Below are 24,218 nucleotides of genomic sequence, written 5' to 3' on the forward strand. Positions count from 1 at the left end.
CGGCGTATCACCCAGAGGGAAACGGGATATGTGAACGGTCAACGGCTTGCTTAAGGAAAGGATAGCCAAGTTGAAGCTCACATTAAGAAAGGGATGGATGCACTGCCTACCACTGACATTGTATGCTTTTCGGAACCAGCCAGGCTCCGACCATCATCTAACGCTGCACGAAATAGTAACGGGGAGAAGGATGAGAACCCCTCTTGCCCCCCGGGACAGAGCTAGATGTGATGCCGAGTCAACTAGGGAGGTTCTGGGAGAGGAGATGAAGGCCTATCTGGATTGTCTCACATCCAGTTCCACTGTCATTTCAGGCCAGCTGCAGCGACGGCAGAAAAGAGACGACACAGCACAAACCACAACAGAGAGTGCTGATGCCGGCGCAGCTCATAGCCTATGCGCGCCTCTTGTCTTGACTGGAGAGCGCGTTCTCATGAAGAATTTCACAAGAAAAAGATGGGACGAGCCGAGGTTTAATGGCCCATTCATCGTAGAGGACTGCACCCCTTCAGCTGTCAAGCTCAAAGGCAGAAGAGCCTGGATCTTCACGAATGATATAAAACTCTTTATAGGAGAGAACACTCCTACTACATCTACTGCCGAGGAATCCACAGGCAACGGGGAAGGACCACAGCACGTGCAGACGAGATCTATGACAAGGAAGAAGGACACATGAGCAGACAAGCTACAAGAACGAGGAGAAAAAAATATATATATAAAAGAGAGATTTTCCAAACAAGACAGTTCTTCAAACCAAGTGAAAGGTGACAAAAGGACAATTAAATGAACATTCAATGTAGCCAACAAAAGAACTTTTGTGAAAATCTTGTCCACGCTGAACCTTTTCTATAGGCATAAAAAAAGACAATAAAAAGCAGGCAAACACCCTGTGCAGACAAAGGTGCAGGGTAAAAGAAGAAAATTGCGTACTCATATCAACAGAAGCGCTAATCGCATGAACGTTGAGCCACAAAGCATTGAACACGAACTCTCAGACTCTGATAAACTGTAAAAACAGGACACTCTTGTAAACTAAAACTGGTATCCTGAAGCATCCAGTATCAAGACTCTGTTCACAGACATATGGTTCACCCCAGCACAAGTCTCATGTGGGATATGCTTACATATTTTCAGCTGGTAGTACTGTCCTACCCTTCACTTATAGCAGAGAAGCCAGCGTTACTGAATTCATTCAAGACCCTGCAAACAAGAAAATAATCCGACAACTACTGACTGTCATAACAAAAACTTTCATTACACTACCCAAACACAGCGGAAAAGACACAGATGCTTCCACCACAAGTAATCATTGACTAGATCACATATACTTTGTTCTTCCGCATCATCGAAGAATGTCCAGGGCTTATCGGGAGAACTACAGATACATTGACATTCATTAGAGATCCAAAAAACAATTACTTTCTGAACCGAGTGTGGTACAAGCTGAACCACGTGGTTGCAACTCACGCAGCAGGAAAGTGCAAAACTTGTTCGCATTCAAAAAAAGGGACTGTGATTGGGACCCAGCAAATGAGGCAAATGTCCTTATCACCTGAGGATACACGGCTGGCACACAACGTTTTATTTCGATTAGTCACAGACTATCCGGAAATGGTGGGGAGACCTGCAGATGTTGACGTCATCACCTTTCTTAGGAATCCGGCCAACACCCCACACATGGGCGCACTCCTCCAGGTGGAGCTGTCCAATTTCCAGCAAGAATTCCTGAGGAGATTTCAGTGAGACTAGCCAATGAGGGACAGATCGAAGAAAAAAACAACTGATCACACTGCAAGAAAAGGCCTGTGACTTTAGAGCCAAAGAACCAGAACAAATATCATTAACACCTGAAGACAGTCATCATGCTTTTCGCGTGTTCTTTCATCTCATTGAAAACTTTCCAGAACTAGTGGTCAGACCCCGCAACATTGATGTGCCTGCCTTTCTCAGTGATCCAGCAAAGAATGCCCAATTGAACAGGCTCCTAAGAGCTATTGCGTCACAACTCTGAAGCAACTATGGACATCCACATCTAAGAAGAGCCTTAGAAGGGGGTGTTCCAAAATAACCTTTGTCATCATCCCCAGCCGGGGACAAGGCAAGAAAACAAAAGACACAGTTCTTCATGCTTCCAACATAGGACAGATCGAAAAGAGCAGAAACAAGGATATCTACATCCGTTCTTATTTTTCTTGTTTTGTGTTTTCTATTTGTTCATCATTATCGCGCAGGAGAATAAATGGTTGGGAGAGAGATTGTTCACCAACTCGACCTCGAAGGACCAAGTGAAAGGAACAGAGACATGAACTTCACTGCCGTGTTTACCTTTTTCAACCTTTTTCTTATTTTTTCCTACCTTCTCATATGTTCACTTTTATTTTTATTTTTATTTTTTCAAAATTTTATTTGCGTGATTTGTAGTGAATCCATCCTTTCATGGTGTCACAGCAAACAAGGTCCTGTATGTCCCCAGGGCCAAGGCGAGTTGGAAGAGTGCCCTGGGAATACGCTGGCCATACAAATGCAGGATAATTATGATGTGTTGAAAACGATAGTCTAACCTTTCATAGTCTAGCAAAGGAACTGTACTCCAATCTCAGAGACTATCATCATCATCACTCGTAAGAGGGGGGACATTGAACTGCACTTGTCACTTTAGTGTTTATTGAACTTTGAACGACGAAAACAGAATAAGAAGAAAAATAAACTATTGACTGTGGACGTATTTGAAATGGGGGCCCAAAACAGTAACTTAGTCGTGCCACCAGCGGAAGGGCGCCCCCGCTTTCCCGGAAGGAGATGCTGTAAACTGTCTTTTAAGGCCGTCATATGTATATGCATTGTGACTATTGTAGTATTTTTATCATTAACTATTAGAACTGCATTTTTTATTGGTGCACGAAGCGTCCCAATGTCTGTGCATCCACCAGGTAATGAACATCTGGGGCCCACAAAAGCACTCAGACCTTATATTGTCATCCCTGTTCCAAGAAAAACTGATGATAAAGCAAACGATTTACAGTTGAATGTAATTAGCACTAACACGTACACACTTGAAGTAATGAATAGTGAGGAAGGCTGGAGACAGGGTCAGCACGGAATGAATGATAACATAGCACTGTCCACGACACGCACCCATACACTGAGTGCACACGAACAAGGGCAAGTGTCAATGGCTACGAAACCGCAGGCCAAACCAATTGAAAGAGAGAAATCACCTGTGGAACAAGCAGCTCCAAAAAGCAGGGAGCAACGTGAGAAACCAAACCGAAGTGAAATAGCAAAATCACTCAATAGAACAGAGGAAGCAATGAAAAAACTCACTGAGAAAACACATGCGGTAGTTAAGTATGTGTTTTCACTCATGCTTAGAGCAAAGAAGCTACATGAGGAGCTGAGCAAGACAACCACCACAACTGTGATAGTGAGCCAGCTCCAACGCCAGAAGTAACTACCGAGCCTACGACACAGCCACGTGTTGGAAGGATGATAAATCACATGCGGTGGGAGGAGGTCTACAAAAGAATGCAGGAGGGAACGAAAAGAAGCGCAAAACATCCCCCTATTACTGCAGTGCAGTGCAGGAAATAAAGCCTGCCCCTCCAAGGATAACGCCCGAGAGTCTGCCTGAACGAAAGAACAGTACAGACGCATTCGATGACGAGTTAAACGACTACTTGGACAGCATGGCCCATCTTGGAAACAACATATGGTACCAGCACATGAAGGAAGTTGGACGAAGGCAATCAGAAGGAAATGTTTCGTCTGTGCACTCCTGCCATACAGCATGGGCAAGTCCAAAATCTTTGTGGCTGTAGAAATAGATGTCCCCATAGCACACTGCATGTCACATGTGGCAATGTGTAACACCAGAAGACAATTCATGGGGAGAGACGCCTCATTGATATGGGCCAACGAAAAGGACTACCCTGATGAAGACGGATATGTCCAGGACAACAAAACAAGAAACGGGGCGCACACCAAGAATCATGTGATTAGATATGAAAACCCTGACGTTAAGGGATCAGGAATAAGGTTGGAAATAAACTCAAGACTGAAAGTCCAAGGGAAAATGGCAGATGAAGCCCAAATATGGAAGAACCAAGGACAAATGCAGATCTGGGGATCAGTAGTCTCCCCAGATGGATGGGAAGAAGGAGTAGTAATCTGCCGAGCTTGGATGGTCCTTGGAGCCTGCAAAGAAGCAATAGAGAACTCACAGAGACTATACAGACCATTGTGGCCAAAATTGGTAAAGCTGTTGACATGGGTCGAAGACAAAGGAGGACCCTTTCAGATAGTACCGCTGGAAAACCCGAAACTGCTTTAGAAGTAATGGCATAAGGAAAATGGGGGAGAATCAAAACTGCGGGCGAATATACGAAGCCCCAGGGATGTCGCAAGGGACTGCAGTCCTGATGGACCACTATTGGGCATGTGGATCCAAGGCATACATAATGCTACCGAGGAACTGGGGAGGCATATGCACACTGGTGAACCTACACGTTCCAGCACTAGTTATTCCAAAAAATGAACTGAATTTGGACAGTTTCCCGAAAGCAGACGCTCACCTGAGGAAAAGGAGGTCTGTGGAACTAATGTCAAGGATGAAGAGAAAGAATTACATCTCCGCCAAATCAGAGGATGCATTTTATGCCATTCCCTACGAACACAGGCTGTTCAGCCTAACTTCCTCAGTGTTTACAACAATACTCTTGCCGCATATCCAAGTTGGTGCAAACACCAAGTGGTTACAGATAACGAGATGGGAGTTACTGCAGACCATCAACACCACAATAAAAGGATTCAATGCGATCAAAGAAGAGCTGAGAGCAGTCAGACTGATGACCCTCCTGAACAGATATGTGCTTGACATGATCACCGCAATGGATGGAGGTGTTTGCGCAGAAAATTGGAGAATCATGTTGCACATTTATACCTTCAGACGATGAAGAAAAGGGAACCCTCACAGAGGCCATAGACATGTTAACAACCCTGAAAAACCAGATGACGGATGAGACAGATGAAGTGGACGATGACAGCTGGTTTGGGAACCTATTCTCATGGGTCCCGCAATGGATGGCAGATATATTCAAGTTCCTGGGAGCTTTGCTAGCGATGGTGCTGCTAGGCGTCTGTGTTATCAAGATAACCATCACACAGTGCCAGAAAACAGCAAAGAAGGAGATTGGGATGAAAATTATGGTTGATGTCGAGCCAGGCTGGAAGCCAGATACCTGATAGATGAGGAGATAAAAGACTTTGTGAAGGCCAGTGAATTTGCACCAGAAGGAACAAAATTCACTTATCCCAAGAAACAAAGAAGGTACGAAGGCAAATGGATTTACTGCAGTCCAAATGGACAATGCCAGTTGATGACCTGGAACAAAGATGAGCATGTGAGAACAGCAGGAAGCTTGAAAGGGGTGATAAAGATATGGACACCAAAATTGCATACTTTCATGCCTTCTTGTGTAAACCCAGGAGACGATGAGCAAGAAGCTGAGGAATCAAAGAAACTGAATATAAAGGAGGAAGTAGGAGTGGTCGATGAACAGACCAGAGGGGGGAGTGTAGAGGAGGTCCCAGATATGACCGCCCTGTTGAATGTGTGTAAATAAGCTTGAAATGCAAGATGCTAAGAAATCGATACTGCTTGCAATGCTTAGTAGAAGAGTAAAGCGGCAAGCGCCAACCATATATCTACCTCAATACTGCACAATGTACATGTGCGACTCCAATTGTGAAAGCAGAAATGTACCCAGGCGGCTTAAGGCCTGAAAGGCCGTGTTTAGAAACCCAGCAAAGACCAGAGAAGGAGCGGAATCGAAACTCAACAAAGAGAGGCTTATGCCGGGGAGATCGAGGTCAACAAGAGAAGGGGAGGTGAGCATGAGCTCATGAGACTCCAACTACAGAGAATACCAGCCCGCCCGTGAAGGTCAAGATAAGAGAGGCCCATTCAGGTGGCCAAGTGCACACAGAATTAAATGCACAAAAGGTTGGAAACTGAAGCAGATTCACGGTGAACCAACACGTGACCAGACAGGCGCGAAAATGTACCACCGCCTGATGTCATCCAGAACCAGAGGGTGCCATAACTTATCCTGATAAGAGACTACAGATCTGAGGCCATACCCAGCCAACTAATTGACACACAGCCCTAAAACACTGATTGATGGAAGGGAGGAAGGGTGAATCTTGGGACACTAGGCACCTGGGTGTCTACTCTAAAGCTGCTAATTAAAATGGAGATTTATGTTTAGGGGTGTAACTTTCCCAATCACAAGGGACCATGTAATCTAGGGTCCTATAGACACTGTAACCAATGAGACGTCGTACTTGTAGTGATGTCAATCACGTGTGGTGTAGAGGGAAGAGCGTAGACGCCCACCCGATAAGAGTTATCCAATCCACTTGCGTTATTTCCATATACAGATATAGCACTTAAATTACCTTTCCCAACCAATTGTATTGCATGATGATTTTTTGTAGAATTGGATTTTGTCCATAAAAGAGGCTGTTGGACTAATGTTCGGGGAAGTCGGGGTGAGGCAGGTGATCGCGATGCTGCTGATTAACATTCGCTGATGTATGTGTCATTAAACAGACTTCCCTTTGCCAATTTATTGAGTCCTGATTATTGGATCTTGCCGGAGTATGTGAATCCTGCACTCTGTCCTCGCCTGGTGCAGCTATCTTGTATAACTAGTTTTCGAGGGTGAGTGCTGACCAATGGGCCGGTCAGTAATTTCCTCTCCTCATCAACACTGTTTTTGCAGATGCAAGGCGAGGAAAGGTACCCCCAACCGCCATGTTGAAATGGGCCCCCACCAGCCCAGACACATCTTCAGCATGCCCTGTTTGTCGTACTCAATCCTAGACAATGACCTGTTGTTAGTATCTCTGCGTGGTCACAGGTAAAGGACATCAAGGAGAGAAGAGCTGCATTTTGCATTTCGGCCCCCAAACGTCTCTACGCCGTGCTCACGAATAAACTCTTTGCCACTGGCCACATACCTTTCAAGGACATTGGCCCTCATTAGGACCCTGGCGGATTTTTTCCGCCATCGGCGGACTTTTCCGCCATGGCGCAAAGTCCCTTTACGCCATGGCGGATGGAGGACTTACCGCCCCATTCCGAGGTCGGCGGGGCGGTAAGTCCCCATTGACCCATTTACCCTTCCCCATTCCCATTTCGGCCCCATAGGGCTCAATGGGAGTGGGGAAGGTGTTAATTACGCCACCGTACACTACGGTGGCGTAATTAACACCGAGGTCCCATAGCGCCATGGATTTTTACGCCCGCAAAAAGCGGGCGGAAAAATGACCATGGCGCTATGGGAACTCGTAGTTGGCGGTAAGGGGTCGGCGCAGCTAACGCTGGCGCAAACCCCTTAGCGCCAGGGTCCTAATGAGGGCCATTGTCTGTCTCTCAGTCAGTGAGTATGCAGAGTGCAAGCAAAGAGTTAATGTGCATTGTAATCAGGATTGCAGGATATTGTTTCATTAAACAAATAGCATTCAAACGTATTGCTAGACGCTTAATGTCTTCACTTTGTTTGGAAAGTAACTTGTATTTGGCGGTTTTTTGTGTGAATTAGGCCAATTTATAGCAGTGTAAAAGTGTATTTTTGCAGTGCAAAGTCACTTTGCTACGCTCTGTGAATTAGGCCTGGTGCAAAGTGTATTTCTGCAGTGCAAAGTCACTTTGCTCAGTGCTAAATGTTCTGTGAATTAGGCTCTTAGTCAGAATTTGACAGACAGGTGTCTTTTCGATTTGACTAGTGTCGAATCATTGTTTTACAGTAAAGCTTTTCCACACATTTTATTTGAAATTCCATAATGAAATAATCTACTGAGCAACACACCAGACCTTATTTACAAATGTGCTTTTCAATGTTTTGCAAATTGGCTGGGCTTCTCTTCCACTAATGAGGAATAAGCAAGGCTGCAGCAGAGCCTAAAATAATGCTCACTTATGTACTGATTTCTGATCCACCCTGGACCTATCCGGGCTACTTTTAAGACTTTCCTCTTTCAAAATGCATATAAAGCGCATTAGCAGCCTGGCGGGGGGAGCCAGACAATCAGGTGGTAATAATGCAGATTTGAACTGCTGGTGAAAGCCTGTGTTCCGTCCCACCTGAAAGCCGGCTCCCCCAACCGCCATCTTCCCCGTCACTCTCCGTCCCGTTACTTATTTCTTTGTTGTCCCTTCCAACCCCACACTTACTTTATTTCTGCTGCAGCGGCACTCCCAGCCGCTCCTTCCTCTTCGCTAGTGCAGGTCACCGTGGAAAGGGAAGAGGGGCGCCGTACGGAGTCCCTCTTCCCTTTCCATGGTGGCCATCTTGGAAAAGTATTTTCTTTCTTTCAACTGGACGCCACACACGTCCCATTGAAGAAAGGAAAATACTTTTTTTTAGCACTCCAGGTTACTGCTTTGGTAGCCCAGGGTGCTAATGGACTTAAGCCCCCCTTCCAAGTGCTGGAATTGGGGTAATGGGCCGGAGTCCTCGTTAATGGCCTTCGCTTTGCTCGGGCTTCTAACTTGGGCTGCTGGCCCGTTACCCCCCGTTCCAGCACTCGAAACGGGGGTTTGATGCCACATTGTCACATGCTTTGCCTAGCAGCTAACCGTCAAGTGGGAGATGTCGTCTAGGGGTACAGGGTGCGACCTATATTCTAATACTGTGTTATCTCGGAATAGCGTGACTTAGGGCAGGTCATCAGCATGCAGCTTGCTAGAGGCGCTGCCAATTCACGCATTGCAAAGGGTATGTATTTAAGAAAATTGTGCAATCTGTCATATGACGCATAAAGTGCTCATTCCAAACCACATCAAGCCTGACTTCTGTACTTAAGGCCCGATTCATTTATTTTTTTCACGGTTCAAAGTGAATTTGCACTGCTGAAAAGTGACTTTACACTGCTGACACAAACCCTGATTCATGGAACTGTGCAAAGTGTATTTTTGCACTGCAAAGTCAGTGCAAGTGGTCATTTCTGCAGTACAACATGGCTTTGCACTGACTTTGCGCTGCAGAAATACACTTTGCACCGTTCCATGAATCAGGCTTTGTGTCGACAGTGCAAAGTCACTTAGAACCGTGCAAATAATTCCATGAGTCAGGCCCTTAGTTCTCAGCTGCTCAACTGCACCTCGCGCCTCACTCTAACTGCTGCCTTAAACATCGTTTATGCAATTTTAACTGAAAGAAAATGAAAATGTCCAAATACAGGGAGTTTATAATGTGTGAGTACACTTTTTCAGCATTCATACGTTGAAGCGTTGGTTGGCATTGCAGCACGCAGTTCTTAAATCCGTGCCAATGATAATATTTGTATTAAGGCATTTCGAGAAACCCCCAAAAGATGGCGCTCTTACGTTTACTTTCAGATTACTCAAAAGTTGTCATTTTCAGTGCAGACTGTAAGGTCGGTTCAGACTAACTTTAGTGGCATTCTAACTTTTTATGACAAGCACTAAAGTTAGAAAATATATATATATATATACATATATATATATATATGTTTGTGTCCGAGCCTACGCATTCACATTTAGTGCTAAAAACGTGAAGCACGAACGTTGCATCGTGTGTGCCACAGGGTTTTAGGTGTGCTATGTGGGGGACAAACTCCAAGAAGGCAGGATAAACAAAAAAGTGTTTGATTGATGTTCTCCAGGCCCCAAATCCATATGTAAAAGTTTAAAATAGTCCAAGTCAAAATATGTTATACAAACAAATGTCCCATGATGCTCTTATTTTAGAGAACAGTGACGGGTAAGTGGAGCAGCACCGACATGTCTTTCCCGAAATAGGGCTTATGATTTTCTTCGGGTGCAGCCAGCATTAAAGGGATTGGAACACAGGTCCGTCAGTTTACAGAAATGCCAGGAGTAGCAGAAGTGACATCACAAGACTCTTGACCTCTGGAGACAACACAGGAAGTTGTGTCATTTGATCCTACCCCCAAGTGACCTCACAGGAATGTAGCATTCAACAAATTTGAAGACTTGTTCAAACACTAGGCAGGTCTACAGTCCTGAAGACGACTACAGTCCCGTATGATTCATACACAACAGTATCCTGACTCCCTTTTGCCTAGCAGGATTTGTTCAATCTATTTTCCAATACAAGCTAATTACTGCTCAGAGGACTGTAATGATTACTTTAGTTTGATTATTTTCTCTTACCTGTGAGTTGTTTGGTTCAAGAATTTAGTTATGTAAACATATATGTATCTTTTGTTTGTATATACCTTTAACTAAAAACTTATTGTATGATTTTGAATCGGTGTCATATGTCTTTGGTTGTTGTTTAGATGTTCTCATTTTCTAAATTTAAATATACTAAAACTGTAAATCTACCAGAGTGTACCTTTACTTTGTTGTTTTCTGCAGTGACCCTTTGGGCACTGATCTAAATCCTTCTCCATAAATTAATTACCTTCTTTGTAAATCAATGGCAATGAAGTGAATATTGGTCTATATGTGGATTTCTCTTTTTGATTGTTAAATACTCACAAGAATGTATGGCACACCACCTTTAACTCCTTGACAAAACAGAAAGTGGCATTACATAGCAGTGTCCCTCTAAGAAACATATGGTTGCAATGTCAATGTAATATGAAAAAAATTTCATACAAGAATCGATCACCATATGTAGCGTTAATATCAATGTCTATAGGCGCATATTACCAAATTACTGTGAATGTAAGCAGACGTCCAACACAACAACCTGGACTATTGTACATCACTTGGGCTAAACAGTAAACAGAGAGAACATCTTGAAGAGGCCTAAACTGCAAAGCACAGACATCCAGTGCCTACCAAGTATCGGTACACAACCCAATTCAACATGTGACCCTTTGCCTATATTAGCCACTGTTTCTCAGTTTTTTAAGCTACGGTCAAGCAGTTGGCTTAGAGATCCCGGAATCTGGGTTCTCAGTGCCTGTAGTGGCTACCTGCCGATTTCTATTAAGCAATTGTAGTAAGTTCAAATTCGTAGCAGCTCGCATATATTAATTTTCAGCAAGTTTCTTCTTTTTAGTTACTAGGAAGCGTTGTCTTCTGCCCTATAGAATATCTGGGCTGGGAGTGCTATTCTGTCATGCAGCCAATTAGAATTCTCTATATTGGCTAAGCGATTCGAGCTAATAGTATGCTGTATCTTTCTGTTTTGTCATACAGATGGTCCCAGTGCACGCTCAGGCCTGAGACCCTCTTCGTTGTCCCCTGTATTCACGCTTGGGACGTTGCGATTGTTTGAGAACCCTGTTCAAACTGATTCCTTGGTGGTGTTTCTCTCCCGCCAATGTGGTAAGTTTATTGCCCTTAGTTATAACTTTGAGTCTGTTTAATCACTGTGCATTGGCTTGTATGTAAGACCTTTATTACATCACAGAGTTTTGCTGACTTCTGGCCCACTAGCCACGGCTGCAGAAGATATTGTGAGCTTGGGAAATGTATTTGCCCAGCTACAAGGTCAGTGATGACTTACCACCTCTTAAATAAACTTCCTGCATGCAATTTCACTGCTTGGGCTGCCTCCCAAATACCAAGATACCATGATCCCTTTATTCACACTAGTGGTTTTTTGCTTAATTGGGTGTCTTTTATTTCATTTTTTGAATATTGCCCAATGACTACTGCTTGCCTTCCGGTCCATCAATTAATGAGTTCTGCGACATGTAGTTGCAGTTGCCCTGGCCTATCCCTCCTCTTTACCTCAGAGCACCAGTTATTCATGGTGGCACTTTCTGTCTGACACTATAGGAAATAAATGGTGGACCCTTGAACACTTTCTTGATCTACTCCATTTTAATGTCATGTTACATAAGGGTGGCTAAATTTATTTTGTATTGTGGGGTTACTTTCATTCTGAATGGTCCCTTCTAGTGTGCATCATGTTACTTGAGAGGTAGGACCTCATAGCTGTTTTGTATGTCTCCCTTTCTTTTAGAGTGTTATACTTGTTTTTCCTGATGAAGACGTTGCTAAGCGACTCCAAAACTTCGAAACCGGTTGAAAAATTGGGGATGTGGTCATGTTTTACATCTAACTGACCCACCCCAGAGGTAGACCACTTTTGTGACAACCAGAGTGGTCATGTACATTGAGTGTACTTTAGTAAATAACCAAAAGCTAGCCATGATTTCTTAAATGGCTCTACCATATATGTATTATTGTTGGGTATTTAAATTGTTTGGAATGTGGATGTATGATGGCTGTTTGTGGACGAATGAGTGAATGATTCATTGTTGAGTATATGAACAGTATTAATTAGTGTGTTCTTAAACTTCCTGCAATGTATTTGTATTTTATTGATTTATAAAGCGCCTTACACTAAAGCGATGAATGTAAATAATATGTTTAAGTGTAGATTAAATCATGATTAATTCATTGGTGTAAATAATGTATCAGGCATAATAAACGGTTTTGATACTGTGCTTATAAATTACACTCCTCTGGACTCTCCTTTCTGAACTAATCAGGCCACAGACTAGAAACAGCCACTGACTGACACAAGTCCAACCAGAAGACAATCAGAGGCTGTACCACTGCATGCTTTACACTTGCACGATACGCGCAGGGATTTTCTTGTCATTCACACCCTGAAAACGCGGATTGACCAATCACAATCCATGGTTCCCGGACCCGATTGTGCCTACACCACATGCTGCAGTTAAAAACAAAAATCTAAACACAAACGGGCACTGCCATTAACATAGATAAGGGACTAGGTCGATTTTTGTATGATGGTGGCCATTTTGGAACCTGTTTTCCATGGCTGCCGTCATCATAGCTGGTCAGAGAGCACAGCGAATAGAACGCTCTCTTTGATATCTGTGCCTATTGACGCAGGTTCGAATCCTGGCAGGGCCAAACTCAGACTTTCATCCTTCCGAGGTCAAGAAATGAGCACCACACACCGTGGGTAATAAGCAGCGCTCATATACCTGACGGTTTTTAGCGCTATATAAATGTAAATTATTTTTATTATCTTAAAGGGGACCTATTCCCTTCTCTATTTTTAAGGTGGCTCCCATTTTTTTCTCTTTTTTTCCCTTCCGATGGGAAAATGGGCTTGCGTGGAGCTCATCTCCTCTAAGAAGCGAAAAAAATCAAAACTATTCACACCCGGGTAAATCCTGCAGTGCAAAAAGCTTTCAGGTGATTGCATAAAAGTAAATAAATGGATGCCGCCATTAAATTTGAAAAGGGCCATCATTTTTTAAATTTATTTTTCCTCTGACAGTAGATGCGCTTGCGCAGAGCACATCTTCCATCGGAAAAAAAAGATTGAAAACGATTCACACCCCAGGAAATCCCAGGGTGCAAATACCTTTCATGCCCCGGTGGCGTGGCGGACATGGGATTTTATATCCCACATACTGAGCTGAGGCTCTTGCTTGGCTTGGGCCTACAAAACTCAGGCTGGCGGACCATTAAATCCCATGTCCTTCCTGCTGTGAGGCGTGAAAGATACAATAGTGCACTTTGAACCATTGCACAGCAACCCACTGCCGCCAGTCACCAAGAGCCTGAATGTACCCCAACCATTTCCTACAACAGCCAGCCCACCATCCAGTGCAAGTCTCTAAGGGCCATCTATCAACACTTTAAATGTCTGGCACCCACTGTCGCCCTCCAACACCTCCAAAGCCTTGCTCCAACACCTTTATGTTTACACAGTGCTATCCTCCAGCCCCTTAAGTCTCCAGCATTCTCCAACACCCTCAACTTTATATGTTGCATAATGCCAGCTTCTAAGCACTGGAACAGGAACTGAACCCATGTTGCACTGCATCCTCTTGTTCCCAAAGCAAGTGCATTGCCCCTGAGCTATCCTTCCAAATATATGTATTTTGTTGCTTGCGTAAGCAACAGATAGTTTACTTCAAAGTCAGAGGGCAACTTCATGTAAATTAATGATCTCACCTTGTGTCTATCTACAGTGTGCCTGGCAGATCTGGGACAGGTCACACAGTGCCCAGGCTGGATTTGATTCATGACAGAAGCCACTGGGGCACACCCCTCAACTGAGGCCTAGTGGCTCACTGGATGAGCAAAGCAGACAATGAGAAACACTAATGAGATTTGTGTTCATGCTGTGCTGTCACTGAGTACTGCAGACTGCTTTTGCCCATTCTTAGCTAGCTAGACTTAGCCCCCATACCCTTCATGTTTCTACAGTACTGGTATGAGCTGCACAGGCAGTCCCACCTCTAAACCCAACCATTCAGGCATTCTTCACTAATTGACTACCAACCTTTAGCAATGACATCTTCAACTAGCGGGATCTAGATTCCAGGTGAAAAAAAGATGTGGCACATTAAGCTGCATTTACAATCGCCTTTTTCCGGTGCAACACAGATATCAGCTATTGGCACTGACTCTTTGTCCAGTGCCAGGGGTCGCAAGGACAAGTCTAGGTGTGGCAGAGGGCGAGTGAGGGGTAGAAGTTGCTACCCCTGGTAATCCCCAAATGACTTCCCTCTTGGGCAGCGCTAGGCCATTGAATAACTTGGTGCTTTGTCTAGTGGGCCAGCAGCAGCAATGCCGAAACCATGGTTACAGACGAGAGAGAGGGAAGGGGGGTTCTGAACTGAGAATAACTGGTTGGCATAGCAGCCATAAATGCCATAGCATGAAAATGATAACTTTCTAACTTTCTGTTTCCAAACTCCTCCACCCTACTAGCTAATGAGGAGTTAACAATATTGGCTCAAATCAGCAGCTTGGGGATTTCCATTACTCAGCTTGCAATGGTTTGATATTGAGCGATTCTGTGCTGTTTGATGATCAGTTGGGCTATTTGTGGGTTACTTTTGACAGCATATCTGTCTGTTTAGCCACCCAGAGCTGCATCACTAACCCACAGCACACCCACTCCCTCTACCCTTACCCCACTATCTCTACCCCATCCACCCCACTCAAATTCTCTCTACACCCACCGCACTCCCATTACATGTGCTGGTTGGCTTATGTTTGGTCTATTTTGGGCTACTTTCGACAAGTCATTGTTCTTCATATTTTCTGCACCAAACCAATCACCACAACCCAACCACACCCCAGTCCCTCTATACCCAACTACCCACCCCAGCTCAACTCTCTCTACTCCGTCCACTTCCACTTCCCCCACTCTCCCAACCACCACCAACCCGCCCACCCACCCCCCACAGTCCATATAAACCATCCTCTCTCTACCCCAGCCACCCACCACACCCCCACTCTTTCTACCCTCATCCACACATGCAACCCCCACTCTCCACATCTCCAGCCACACACCATACCCCACCCTCTTCTGCCACTCACCCTACCCCCACACTCTCTACCTCCACCCCCACTCTTTCTACTGACACCCCTACTCTCTCTAGACCAACCCACTGTACCTTCACTCTCTATACCTCCACTCACCCACCTTCACTATCTCTAGCACCACCCACCCCAGCCCTACTACCCACAACAACCCACTCCACCCACTCTCTCTAACCTAAACCCAATCACCCCACTCCATTCTCTCCATCCCCACCCACCCACCTTACTAAATTTCCCTATCCCCAAACACCCAAAAATTAGCCCGGCTCTCTCTACCCCATCCATCCACCAACCCCAGCCCACAACCCACTCTCTTTACCCCACCCACCCTAACCCTCCCTCTACTCAACCCTAACCCCTCTCTCTTTACTCCCACCCACCCACTCACCCAATCTCCTTCCCTCGCTAGCCCCACCCACCCTACCTGCTCTATTCCCCCAGAATCCACTGAGAATATCTGTCTTTATAGTCCTCCTGCCCTTGCTCTATTCCATTCGTATTCTCTGGCTCATCTGCACATCTTATCAAAACCTCCATTGAAACTTTGCACTCTCATCCTTGCATCCTGGTGCCTATAAATGCAAAATGCAAAGAAAAGCAGCACACACCAAAACGATTGGCTTTGTCAGTGCTTGTTTTGAGTGTGGGGAGGGTGAAGGGGACAGCAGTGGGAGCAAAGTGCTGATAAAGGGTGTTAATGGGATGGTTGGTCAGTGACCTGCAGTGGGGGATGGTGCCACGTAAAGTAGATTTGGTATTTGAGTTGGTATTTAAGCCTACTCCCAAAACACGCAGTTTGTAGACAATGGGCACCAAGCCCCAAGCAAAACATCAGGGAAGGTTGGATTGTCTCCTAGGACTGCAACATCTGATCCCAAATGGGGCCTCTACTAAGTGGTTCGAATACTTACCTGCTTAACAACGCCTCCCAAGGAGAACCTATGGCTCCACTCTTGAAAGAAAATGCATCCTGAAAGGGGGCTTCAAATAGAAGAGAGAGCCTGACTCCAGGGTGTATTTATTTCCTTGGAAAATGACGCTCCTCGACCTGGAGCTCTTACCTCTGTGACACTAGGAATGTGCCACAGGGACAATGTTGAATCCGGCTGCATTGCTGTTCAGGGAGCTTCTGTGGCCCGATGCTTTGTTTTTTGAAATGTCTGAAATGTGACCACAAAGTCACTGGTGAAGCAGAGGCACAAGCAGCCCTCGCTTTGCGTGGGGGCGGGCACTTGTGTACATGGGGGAGCCCTAAGCAAACGGCATATTGAAGTAAACGAAATGTGCCTTAGAAATAAAAATAAAAGATAGCGCCCATTGCCAAGGGGTTCTGCTGAGCACATTGCTTTTATAAGTGATTTTTAAAAAAAGGCACACATGCTGTTCTAGCCCTGCCTCCCATCTTGCAACTGGTTGTCAGGCAATCATGAGCCTGCGTGTGCACCTGGCACAACTTGTTTGGGGGCAGTGCACCCTCTCATTGCCCTGCCTGGATCTGGATTGGGGAGAGAAGATGATCACACCAAAGAAACTGTGTTTAGCATGGTAAGTTAAAACAAAAAAAATGGTAGTGCAGTGTTTGTGCAAGATTTTGAATGTGTATGCATGTATGTGTGTGTGAGCGACAAACAGAATGTGTGTGTACGTATGCACAGCGACAAGTCGCATGTATTTGTTTTGGGGCTGGTGAGAGGGGGTGAATCTTAACGATTTACAATGACCTTTCTTTGCAACAGTTTATGCCTGTTACTTTATGAAAATAATGTACAGTGACGATTACTGGCATAGGTTGTGGGTGCAGCTTCATGAAAGTGAAGTACAGGGGCCATACCAACATAGATTGGGGATACCAGCCTGTAGCTTTATGATAGTGATTTGCACTTGGAAGGTATTTACACTGATAATGCTGCCATATATTTTGGGTACAGGTGTTAAGATGGAATTCTGAACTCTGACCTGGTGGGCAGAGGTTCAGAAGGCCAGCATAGTTTCTTGGAACAGGGTAACCTTCTGGACAAGCCAGAACAATAAAGCTAGCATTGGCGGCAGTCAAGACTAGGACTCATGAGGAGTCAGGGTGATTGAAAGCCCACAATGAGCACACACAGCAAACAACACCACAAATTACTCTCAGTCAGGTGTATATATCAAACATACATATACATTTATTAAAGGCATTTTTAATCAAACACAAAGCAAATCTCAGCAATATTAACAAAACCAACACAACACTATGAAACATATATACCAATACCCTAATGTGATATTACACAGTACAGATCCACAACCTGCAAAGAAAGGGGTCACACAGTGTGAATATATTATAGGCAGTCCTTCACAATTCAAACCCTAGCTAAGAGGCAGTCTAGTCCCTACAATGAATAGAGCCTTGACCTCAAAAGTAAATTTTGGTGCTGACGCACGTGGTTGTGTGGTTAATTTATTTCAAAACGGGGTCTCTTCAAGGGGCTGTAGCGACTCCGGAAGATGGGTGAGGAAGTGACGAATAAGTTCCCACTATTTGAGGAGGGTCTCCCCAAGAGGGCAGAACATGATCCAAGATTTGGGAATAGATTGGTAGCACAGGTGTCATGATTCCTGCCCCTCATGTCCCCTCCAAGATGTCAGGCTGGAGCCAGGCCACGATCACCTACATGGCCCTCAAGGGCCGCTCCATCCCTCCAAAGACCCACTTGGAGTCAGACTTGGCGCTTGTGGCACCAGACTCACTCACTCCCATAGGATAACATTGGGGATTGGACTTGTAGTGCATTGATGGGGACAAGATGGATGCCCCCACATATTTTGGTTCCCAGAACTGCATGTGCGGTCTAGTCTTTTGGGTGTGGTTCAGCCCAGAGACACCTGGGATACCCAGAGATTATTTAAGCCACACCCAGGCTGAGAAACATGCTTTGCATTTTCTGCACCTGCAGCATGACACTTACTGTGTTCGGATCGGTCTCCAGTTGGCCTGCATCTTTCTTCTGCGCTCAGCTCCTGCAAGAACAAGAACACTGTTAGGAACAGCCTTTGCTTGCGGCGCTTCTGCCCATCATTCATCGCTCCTTCTGTTCTGCGGGCATCTTTGGTGGTGTCATTCCCTTCCCGGCACGCCGCTTCCTAAGGAAAAGGGAAAAGAACAGAAAAAAGGCATTAGTAAGCATTCTGCAAATCATCGCTTATTTTTAAATACTGTACGAGCTTCAAACGCTTACCTGAATCCCAGCCGCTCTGGGGGAACTCTGTATCTGGAACTTCTCATCCATCTGCAAGTGGAAAAAGACACTCCAGGTTAGGGTGGAAACATCTAGAGGCGCCGCATACCGCGCTTACCCATCGCATTTGTTCTTCATAACTGGCATCCACGCTGAAAATGTCGCGGCACCTAAAAGACACAGAAAAAGAACTCAGTTCAATGAAAATATGAAAGCGGTGCATCGCGCATCGTGCTCTCACTCACCTTCAGCGCTACTCATCTCAGCAACAAGCCGCCATCCCCGGACGCCAGCCATCATCTAAGGAAGGAAAGGAACGAAGTTAGAGAACTGTTCAAAAGACTGATTATACTTACCTGTCAGACTCTTGCCAGTGAAGTAACTAGGCAGCAACAAGCCCACCTCAATCAACGCGCCCCTGCGCTGAAGGCAGGACGGAGAGCACACTATCCAATAAAACAAGTTGAGCTGTGGATCAAAGGGAAGGGTTGGACCCTGGGGAAGAAGGGGTTCAAGCACACAGAGACAATAGGGAGCTAAACTCTACCTATCCTTTGTTTCAGGCCCAGTCTCCATGCGAATAGCCTACAGGGAAGGGTTCAAGGTCGTAAGAGGTCAGAACAGGCTGAGTGACGTCCCTGTGGATACCAGGTGAGCGTTACAGAACGAAAAGCCTCACATAAAATTCCACCTGGGCGTCATGGAAACGTCAGAAACCGACCATTTAGCACACATGTTGGGGCAGCTACGTTCCGAAGTACATGCAGCCAGGCAGGAGACCAACACCCTGAGGAGAGAGCTGATAGTAGACAAAGAATGCACTGATGATTTAAGCCGGCAACTTCTCCAGTCACAAGCAGGGCATGCACCATTGCGGGCAGCGTGCCCTCGATGCCAGCGCCATCAGCCAATCCCGTTCAGATAACCCTTCCTGGGGCAGTTCCCTTGGCCCCGCCTGAACGATTTACGGGGGATCCCAAGAAGTTTGCAATGTTCATGAACCAGTGCCGCCTGCACTTCCTTTGTAGGCCAGGGGCCTTTCCGAATGACCAATCACGGGTCGCTTTTGTGCTATCCTACCTGATTGGTAGCGCCGCGGACTGGTCTGTACCCTTTGTGGCCCAAGACGATCCTTTGCTGCATGACTTCAGGGGCTTTCAGCAGGAGATGGAAAAGCTGTTCACCTGTCGTACTCATGGGCAGGCATTAGACAACAAACTTCTGCCCCTACGCCAAGGGAATCAAGACCTATCAACATACATAGCCACGTTCAATAGACTCATAGTTGAAGAAGAATGGCCAGTGGAGAAGAGAACAACGTTATTTCATCAGGGGTTGCGGGGGGAGCTCAAGGATGTTCTCGCACAAGTGGTGAACCCCCAGAAAGACTGCTCCGAATTCATTGACCTTGTTGTTCAACTGGATCATAGGTTGCAGGACCGAAGAGCAGATTGAACCAGACCGGACCCTCGCACTATGTATGTGCGTTCAAAGAACAATACTGCCCGAACATCGGAAGGTTCAGGAGAACCAATGCAAATCTGGGGGGTCAGATCCCCCTTGACTAAAGCAGAAAGGGATAAAAGGAGACAGCAGCAGTTATGTCTCTACTGTGGAAGGTCAGGTCATTTCCTTAAAGAGTGCCCCGTGAAGCCACCGAGGAGGATGCTAGGGGCCACGGACAAGGAAGAAACCATCAAGGAATCGGAAAACTCCCCAGCCCGGCAAGTGTAGGGGTCCACTTGTCGAGCGAAGAAAGTGAACTGCAGACCTCCCATTTTGCACTATCTGTGGTATTGATCAATCACCAACAACCATCTTAGATGCATGCAGTAAGAGCGTACATAGACAGTGGAACTGTTGGGAATTACATCGACCAGGATCTTGCGGCAAAGATGGGGCTTCCGTTACGCCCTAAATCAACCACCGACACTGTTACCACTGTCGACGGCACGGAAATAGCTTCTCGTCCAGTATCCCAATGCACTGCAGCTTTAACCCTTCTGTGCCAGGATGGACACCAAGAATCTATCGTTTTCGACCTCATTAAGGCACCACAGTTCCGGTTGATTTTGGGAATGCCATGGTTGGTAGCTCACAATCCTCGAATCGATTGGCGAGCAAAAGAAATGGACTTTCCCGAGACTTGCGCCCACACATGTTATCGCCAAGAGAAACAACCAATAGACACCAGAATCTCCACGCTTGCGACTGTGGCAATCGGCACCCTACCAAGTGAATACCAGGACTTTCAAGATGTCTTTCAGAAAGAACAGGCTAATACCCTGCCACCGCATAGACCATACAATTGCCAAATCGACCTGATACCCGGCGCACAAATCCCTTGTGGGTGAATTTACGCACTCACAGAACCAGAAAACCAGCACCTGAAGGCCTATCTTGACCAATAGCTGGCCAACGGGTTCATCCGTCCCTCGAAGTCTCCAGCAGCCAGTCCCCTATTCTTCGTACCAAAGAAATGAGGGGGAATTGAGAACGTGCATCGACTATCGAGCACTGAACCAAATTACCATAAAAAATCGCTACCCCCTGCCGCTGATCCCTGAATTGCTTGATCAAGTCAAAGATGCCCAAATCTACACAAAGCTAGACCTGAGGGGGGCATATCACCTTCTTCGCGTAAAACAGGGGGACGAATGGAAAACTGCTTTTCGCACCAAATGCGGCTTGTACGAATATCAAGTAATGCCCTTTGGCCTTTGCAACGCGCCTACTGCATTTCAATACTTCATGAACGATGTCCTACGGGAATTGATTGATGTCTGTGCTCTAGTGTACATCAACAATATCCTAGTATATTCCACATCAAAGCAGGACCACATAAAACACGTTAGATCTATATTGGAGAAACTCTGTCAACACCAGCTATGCGCCAAGCTCGAAAAGTGCTCATTCCACGTCTCCGAGGTGGAATTCCTGGGTGTTATTCTCAACCCGAATGGAATCCAAATGGATGTACACAAGATAGATGCTATCCTGAACTGGCCATCCCCAAATTCATTCAAGGGGTTTCAAAGTATGCTGGGTTTTGCAAACTTCTACCGCCGCTTCATCCCAGGATTATCGCAAATCGTGCATCCCATCACGTCATTACTAAGGAAAAGCAACAAAAAGTTCCAGTGGACAATAGAAGCCGACGAGGCTTTCCAGGAACTCAAAGCAAGATTCACATCTGCCCCAATCTTACGCCACCCTCGCCCTGATCTCCCATACCTGGTGGAAACGGACGCCTCAAGCATGGCTATGGGAGCCGTCCTCTCACAAACGGACCGCGACATGGGCCAGTTACACCCTGTTGCCTTCTGGACGCGTAAATTCACACCCCCTGAACTCAATTACACTATGACAGACAAAGAACTCCTGGCCATTAAGTCAGCCTTTAAGAGATGGCGGCACTACCTCTTGGGCGCCAGACACACAATCACTGTAATAACTGACCACCGGAACCTCCAGTACCTAAAACTCCAAAGGCCCAATCCTCACGACAACTACGTTGGGCTCTTTTTTTTGCTGAATATGACTACGTGATTACATTTCGACCAGGGGTGAAAAACAGGAAGGTCGACGCCCTTTCCCGTATGGGGGTGGAAGAGTAAGGGTATCAGACCCCTGACCCCATAGCAATCATCCCGAGTGACAAACTCCTAGGAATCACAGCAACCATAACTCAGAAAGAATTACATGAATAAATCCAAAACCTGATGAGTCCGGAGCAATTACAAGCATGGAGTGCACAAGGAGAACATTACATGATAAAAGATCAGTTGCCCTACTTCAGGAATCATTTATTCTTACAAAACCAAGAACTACGAACAAGTCATGTCCGGTTATCATGATTCCTTGATCGGGGGCCACCCCGGAATCTTTAAAACCCTAGCCAAGGTAAAACAGAATTATTGTTGGCCCACGTGGCGTAAAGACATTGGGCCTCATTACAACTCAGGCGTTAAGGGTTAACGCTGTCGTTAACCCTTAACGCCTGATTCCGATTTTAACGGCTGCTTTTAGCAGCCGTTAAAATCCATGGCGCTAAACCGCCTTGGTGCTAATTACGGCACCGTAATTTACGGTGCCGTAATTAGCGCCTTCCCCACTCCCATTATGCCCTATGGGGCAAAAATGGGAATGGGGAAGGGTAAATGGGAAATGGGGATTTACCGCCCCACTCACCTTGGAATGAGGCGGTAAATCCGCCATCCACCATGGTGTAAACGTAGTTTACACCATGGTGGTAAAGTTGGCGTACTTACCGCCTGGGTCGTAATGACCCCCATTATCCAATTCATCCTATCTTGTGGAGTGTGTGCTCAAAACAAGTCATCCAAGCAGAAACCGGCTGAGCTATTACAACCATTGGAAATCCCACCAGCACCCTGGCACACGTTGTCCCTCGATTTTATTACTGACTTACCACCCAGTCAAGGGTTTAACACTATTCTTGTGGTCGTGGACCTATTTTCCAAAATGGCACATTTCATTCCATATAAGGGGCTCCCAAATGCTTCCACTCTGGCAAAGGTATTTCTTGAAGGCATTGTACGGCTCCATGGGTTTCCTTCAGTTTTGGTCTCAGACCGAGGTACTCAATTCGCATCTAACTTCTGGAGAAAATGCTGCTCTATGGCCCCGATCGACATCCGGCTATCCACCAGTCACCATCCCCAAACGGATGGTCAAACTGAGAGGACAAATCAGACGCTCGAGCAGTATCTGCGTTGCATGTTACACCAAGCTGAAGGAAGCTGGTTCGACCTATTATGGATAGCTGAATATGCTTATAATAATTCCCTACACACCAGCACTGGGCAGACACCCTTTTATACCATGTATGGCAGGCACCCACGTACTTCGAGTTGGACATTCCTACAACTCTGGAAATGCCAGCAGTCAAAACCTTGCACACGACCATTTCTCAAACCTTTAAAAGGGCAACTGAACACCTACTTCAAGCTAAGAATCGCCAAAAGAAGTTTGCTGATCAACACCGAGCAAAGGCCCCCCAACTACCAAGTGGGAGACAAAGTCTGGCTGGCGTCTAAACAAGTGTCCATTAAAGGAGCCAAACTTTCCGTCCAAGATACCTGGGTCCATTCACTGTCACCTCCGTGATAAATCCTGTGGCGGTCAGACTAGCTTTGCCGTCAAACATGCAGATTCATCCTGTGTTCAATGTGTCTCTCCTTAAACCTGTTCAACCTGGGACCCGGGTGGCAACGCCACCGCAGCCAGTATTAGTCGCCGGGGAGCCAGAATTCGAAGTCAAGGACATCCTAGATTCAAAGTACGTCAGATCCAAATTATACTACTTAGTAGACTGGAAGGGGTATGGTCCACAGACAGGACATGGGAGCCTTGTGAGTACATCCATGCACCTCGCTTGCTTAGACGATTTCATCAAAACCATCCAACCAAACCAGGACCAGATAGAAGAGCCACCTTGAGAGGGGTGTTGGGGGGAGTGCTGTCATGATTCCTGCCCCTCATGTCCCCAGCCCTCGAAGATGTCAGGCTGGATCCAGGCCACAATCACCTACATGGCCCTCAAGGGCTGCTCCATCCCTCCAAAGACCCACTTGGAGTCAGACTTGGTGCTTGTGGCACCAGACTCACTCACTCCCATAGGATAACATTGGGGATTGGACTTGTAG

This window comes from Ambystoma mexicanum, chromosome 3q, assembly GCF_040938575.1.
Source record: "Ambystoma mexicanum isolate Mex_15411 chromosome 3q, UKY_AmexF1_1, whole genome shotgun sequence".
NCBI lineage: Eukaryota > Metazoa > Chordata > Amphibia > Caudata > Ambystomatidae > Ambystoma > Ambystoma mexicanum.